The sequence below is a fragment of the Phacochoerus africanus genome, chromosome 8, assembly GCF_016906955.1.
Source record: "Phacochoerus africanus isolate WHEZ1 chromosome 8, ROS_Pafr_v1, whole genome shotgun sequence".
Classification (NCBI taxonomy): Eukaryota; Metazoa; Chordata; class Mammalia; order Artiodactyla; family Suidae; genus Phacochoerus; species Phacochoerus africanus.
Window position 1 is genome coordinate 167,913,925 of NC_062551.1, and position 6,280 is coordinate 167,920,204.

General features: G+C 45.7%; 1 protein-coding gene across 2 annotated transcripts in view; it reads right to left on the minus strand.

The window, feature by feature from the left end:
• ERMAP (erythroblast membrane associated protein (Scianna blood group)) overlaps positions 1-6,280 on the minus strand; it is a 32,226-nt gene that overhangs the window by 23,864 nt on the left and 2,082 nt on the right. The window lies entirely within an intron of this gene.

A 6,280-nucleotide genomic window follows, 5' to 3' on the forward strand; every position in this document is an offset into this window, starting at 1 on the left:
AAAGAGAAGGCTCCCTAAAAGCAATGAACTCTCCGAAGTGCCCAAGTGCCACCAGGGTAGGGGACTTCCAGCCCCTCGGCTCCCTTTCCCTCCCAAGCTAGTGCACAGGACAGATAACCTTTGATACATTTTTGATCCTATCACCCCGTTTCCAAAGAGCTTGCTTCTCTTGACTTTCCAAATCGGAGTGACATTGAAGATTGCTTTCAAAGACACCCACCCATTAGCCACCTTCTTTAACTCGCTGCCTTTATCTCCAGCTGCACCCTGACATGTGCTGACAAACAAGCTTGCTTACTGGCCCCCATACATGATAAACCCTCTCCCGCCTGTCTTGCTTTTGGAATAGTCATACTTTTATATTCGTGATATCCATAATTGGATCCTTAACCGTGCATTATATGCTTTTGTGGATGTTTGAACTTTATAAAGATGGAGCACATAATTCCCCGTGAGGTCCTTTTTTCACTCAACATTAGCCTCTGAGTCTAGCGGCCACCTGGGGTGGCTCACACCATGTCCCCGCAGCCCATTCAATTCCCAGGGAGCTGTGACTTCCAGGCAGTGGCCAGTCTGCCACCTCACAGGCCACAGTAGCTCTTTGCTTGCCTGACTGGGGCTCTTGACCCCACGTTTGAGAAGACTGTTCAGCCTGTATACAGCCTCGGCGGTCAGGCACGTCAATGCCCCAGGGGATCGACAGGGAGGTGGGTGTTGCTGCCGGGGGTCACGGATACGGGCCCCAGCCTTGACCTTCAGACAGACAATTCTGAGCTGTATCCTACACGGTGCCGCAGGGGTTTCCCAGCAGGAGTGAGCAGAGTAGCCCACCGTCATCGGGAGCTCAGTAACGCCCACTGTACTGGGTTTCCTTTCCGTTCCTCTCACTCACCACTCTGTTCCTGAGACCACCTCCTAAATAAGCTCTCGAACTGAAGAATTGGTCTCACACCCTACTTTGGGTGGCGTATAAGTTAGGATAGTGAAATCCGCGCTTTTTGGAGCCCTAGCACCTTCATTGGGCCCCGTGTGACTACTGCATGAATAGGCCGACAGTTCGTCCAACCCCTCATTGATAAAAACGTGGGTTGTATCCGGGTTTTTGCTTTTACAAACAGTGCTGCTGTGAACATTCTTTTTTTTTTTTTTTTGGTCCTTTTGCCTTTTCTAGAGCCGCTCCCTCGGCATATGGAGGTTCCCAGGCTAGAGGTTGAATCGGAGCTGTAGCCACCGGCCTATGCCAGAGCCGCAGCAACGCGGGATCCGAGCCACGTCTGCAACCTACACCACAGCTCATGGCAACGCCGGATCCTTAACCCACTGAGCAAGGGCAGGGATCGAACCCACAACCTCATGGTTCCTAGTCGGATTCGATAACCACTGCGCCACGACGGGAACTCCCCGAACATTCTTGATATGTGTTTCCCAGTTTACATCTGCAAGAGTTTCTCTGGGACAGCAGTTGTCAATACAGGTCTGTGAACCCTGGGAGTCCCCAAGACTCTTTCTGGGTTCCCCCCATATGATCAAGTAAAATAATTTGCCTTTTTCACTGTTTTGACATTTTCAGTGAGGCCACAAAAGCAATGATGGGTAAAACTGCCAGCATCTTAGTACAAATCCAGGGAGTGGCACCAAATTACAGTAAAAGTTACTAATTTTATTAAATCTCAACCAGTGAGCATATATCTTTTAACTATTGGAGTTCCTGCTGTGGCTCAACAGTAATGAACTCAACTAGCAACCATGAAGATGCGGGTTTGATCCCTGGCCTCTGTCATTGGGTTAAAGGATCTGGCACTGCTATGAGCTGCTGTGTAGGTTGCACGTGCAGCTTGGATCTGGCATTGCTGTGGCTATGGCTGTGGCATAGGCTGGCAGCTGCAGCTCCAATTTGACCCTTGGCCTGGGAAATTCTACATGCCATGGGTGGGACTCTAAAAATCATATATATATATGAGACATATATATATATATGAGAGACATATATATATGAGACATATATATATATGAGACATATATATACACATAAAATAGTTATTTATGGTTATTATTAAAATATTGGCTATCTTCACAGTGCTTAGAATATATCCTTGTAGTTATTGCATTTTACACATAGTAGTTTGCACCTTATTGGTAAACTGAGGATAAGACTGGTAACTCCCTCACTGGGTGTAAGGAGTAAACTAGTTAAAACATGTTTACGCCCAATAAACGGTAGCTATTATTATCACCTGGAGAAAGCCTCAAACTTGAAAGCCAGAGACCAAAATAAACAACACAGACAATCAAGGAGGTCAAAGGAAATGGCAGAAAATTACAGCAGCCAATATCCTCGGAAACGGGGGAAAAAAGAGAAGATCCTGAGTCCCCGACACAAAAGCCAGAGGCTACCAAAAGGAAAGTCAGGGAACCAGGAAAAACTCTCGGAAAATAAAATGTTATAGGAGAAACGAACAAATTTTTCACAAAAACTAGAGGAAAAGTTCCAGAAGATCCCTTGTAAAATGAGACTACACAAAGCCCAGAAATGGAAAACGAGAGAAAAAAGATGAAAAAAACAAGGGAGTCGAACATAGAGGAGATTGCCCAGAACCGAAGACTGTGTGGGCCCTGACTGAAAGGGACCACTGAGTGCCTAACAGCGAATAAAAAGACGCACAGTCGGAGTTCCCGTCGTGGCGCAGTGGTTAACGAATCCGACTAGGAACCATGAGGTTGCGGGTTCGGTCCCTGCCCTTGCTCAGTGGGTTAACGATCTGGCGTTGCCGTGAGCTGTGGTGTAGGTTGCAGACGCGGCTCGGATCCCGCGTTGCTGTGGCTCTGGCGTAGACCGGTGGCTACAGCTCCGATTCAACCCCTAGCCTGGGAACCTCCATATGCCGCGGGAGCGGCCCAAGAAATAGCAACAACAACGACAGACAAAAGACAAAAAAAAAAAAAAAGACGCACAGTCGAGTTCATTACCGTGACGGAGGTTGAGACCGTGACGGAGGTTGAGACCGCCAAGGAAAACACACATCCGAAAGCTCCCAGAAGCAAAGGAGCAGACAGCAATGACGTAGGAAGTAACCGAAATCAAAATCCATCAGACTTCTCAAGAGGCTGGCCACATGAGACGCTAGATGACAATGGGTCAATGCCCTTAAAATTCTGAGGGAAAATGACTTCCAGTCTGGAAGTCTGTACCCTACCAAACAGTCAACCAAGTGTGAGAGCAGAATAAAGCCATTTTTAGAGAAAGCAAGGCTTCAAAAAGGTACCTTCCGTGAACTTCTTCTGGGGAAGTTCCTAGAGAATGAGCTCGTCCAAAATGAGAGAATAAACCGCAACTATGAAGATGCAAGGGACAGGGGACGTGGCCCAGGGGAGGTGATGGGATCCCCAGGAGGCGGTCAGGAGCCGCCACAGGACAAGAGCTGGACAGACAGAAAGCCCAAGACGACAGCTGGGAGCAAGAGGCAGTCAGGCCCTACCGAAGGATGTCTCCAAGGGGGAAAAAGAAGTAGAAAAATACCCGACTCATGTGACCAGATCAAAAGATGTTTTACAGTTCTGATGGAATGTCATCATGGAATAACGAATGGTAGGTGCATAGATAATTACAGCAGAGGAAAAACTAGGCAATTTTTGACTCCGGTGGGGTGTGGGGGGGAGTTGTTCAATAGATGAACGTAATCTTAGTGGACTGTAAAAATACTTCAGAGTTATATAAATGTAAACACCGACTCAGTCAATCAAGGAATTTTGCAAACTGGCCAAGAGTCTGTTGATGAGAGAGAACCATAAAGTCATGGAGGAAGAAGAGGGAGGGGACAGATGTTCGCTCACTCCTGGATTCAGCCTTACTTTCCTAATTTTTTGGGGGGTGGAGTGGTTAGAGCCACACCTGCGGCACATGGAGGTTCCCAGCCTAGGGGTCTCACTGGAGCTACAGCTGCCGGCCTACGCCACAGCCACAGCAATGCAGGATCCAAGCCGCATCTGCAACCTACACCACCGCTCACAGCAATGCCAGATCCCTGACCCACCGAGTGAGGCCAGGGATCCAACCCGAAGACTCATGAATACTAGTCGGGTTTGTTTCTGCTGTGCCACGTGGAAACTTCCCAGCCTTTACCTTCCTGATGAAGAATCCCAAACATCTGGCTTTCTGGATCCCCAGACTTACTGGATAACTCCTGCTTATCGTCACCTATGAGTGTAGACTAGCGCTGTCTGTCTGTCTCTCTCTCTCACACACACACACACACACAAACCTCTGACTTACCCTCTTTCTCACTCTTTCCCAAGCCAGCGCCTCATACCTTCCATCAGTGGCTCCACTCTTTTCCCATTCTTCCCGTTTGGCTTTTCCATTGCTTCATAGCCTATATCCAGTCTGTTTCAGCTGGCTTTTCAAAGCCTTCCAGAGGTCCCTACCCTGTCTCCAGCTGTCATCTAATCCAGAGCTTACATGAATTTTATAAACTGTACAATGTGACGCAATGTAAAATGTACTGTCGCCAAGATTTCTGAAATAGACTCTGGCTTGTTTACTTTTATCAATAATAATAATCCAATCAACATTTTCATAGAATTTTTAAAATAACATTTATTACGCTTTTTTCTTTTTTGGCATGTGGAAGGTCCCAGGCCAGGGATTGACGCCTTGCCACAGCAGCGACCCAAGCTGCAGCAGCGGCAACACTGGATCTTTAACCTGCTGTGCTCTAAGGGAACTCGTCTATTTTCAGTTTTTTGAGAAACCTCCATTCTGTTTTCCTCAACGACGTTGTCACCAACAGGACACAAGGGTTTTCTCCACGACCTCGCCAACATTTGTTACTTGTGTCTTTTTGATGATGGACATTCTGACAATGTGAGGTAAGAGGTCACTGTGGTTTAATTTGCATCTCTCTGCTGGTTAACCACGCTGAGCATATTTTCATGTGCCTGTTGGCCATCTGTATGTCTTCCTTGGAAAAATGTCTATGCAGATCTTTCGCCCATTTTTTAACTGGCTTGTTTGGGTTTTTGACATTGACCACATGAACAACTTACATGTTTTAGACACTGACCCCTTATTGAACAAAGCATTTGCCAATATTTTCTCCCATTCCATAGGTTGTCCTTTCATGCTGTCAGTGGTCTCCTTCGGTGTGCAAAAGCTTTTACGTTTAATTAGGTCCCATTTGTTTATTGTTGCTTTTATTCCTTTGCTTTAGAGACAGATCCAAAAAAAATAATGCTACAATTTATGCCAAGGAGTGTTACCCCTGTGCTTTCTTCTAGGGGTTTTATGGTTTCTGGTCTTACATTTAGGTTTTTAGTCCAGGTGGAGTTTATTTTGTACATGGTATTAGAGAATGTTCTAATTTCATTGATTTACGTGTCCAGTTTCCCCAGCGCCGCTCATTGGAGAGACTGTCTTTTCTCCCTTGTGTGTTCTTGCCTCCTTTGTTGTGGATTAATTGACCGTAGGTGCACAGGTTTACTTCTGGGCCCTCCGTGCTGTCCCATTAATCTAGGTGTCTGTCTTCATGCTGTTCTGATTACTGCTGATTTGTAGTATAGTCTAAAGTTAGGGAGCATATTTCCTCCAGCTCTCTTCTGCTTTCTCCATATTGTTTTGGCCATTCAGGCTCTTTTTTTTTCCATACAAAGTTTAAAGTTATCTGTTCCAGTTCTATGAAAAATGCCGTTAGTATTGCAACAGGGTTTGCACTGAATCTGTAGATTGCCTTTGGTAGTAGCATCATTTTAACATTGATTCTTCCAGTTCGTGAACACATCTTTCTACCTGCCTGTGTCGCCAGTTTCTTTCTTTGGGTATCTTACAGGTTTCCAAGTACAAGTCCTTTACCCTCTTGGGTAGGTTTACTGTCTTATTTTTAAGTGTGCAGTACAGTGGTATCCACTGTATGTACATTGTTGTGCAACTGATCTCCATATGTTTTTTGTTTTGCAAAACTAAAACTCTATATCCATTGAACAACTCCCTTTTCCCCTTCCCACAACCCCTGGCAATCACCAATCTACTTTCTAAGAGTTTGACTGCTTTAGATATCTCATAGAAATGGATTCATGCAGTATTTGTCTTTTTGTGGGGTTGTGCTTATTTTCAAGGCTTTTGATATGCAGTGCTAAACTGACTCCCAAAAAGGCTGTGATCATTTACACTTTGGCTGAAAGTGTGTGAGAGTTCATCTGGGCTACACCTTCAGCGTTGCTTAGAATCCATCCTCGGTTTCAATTCTTGCCCAGTCCTTAGTGGAAGAAAAGGAGTGGTCTTGAAAAT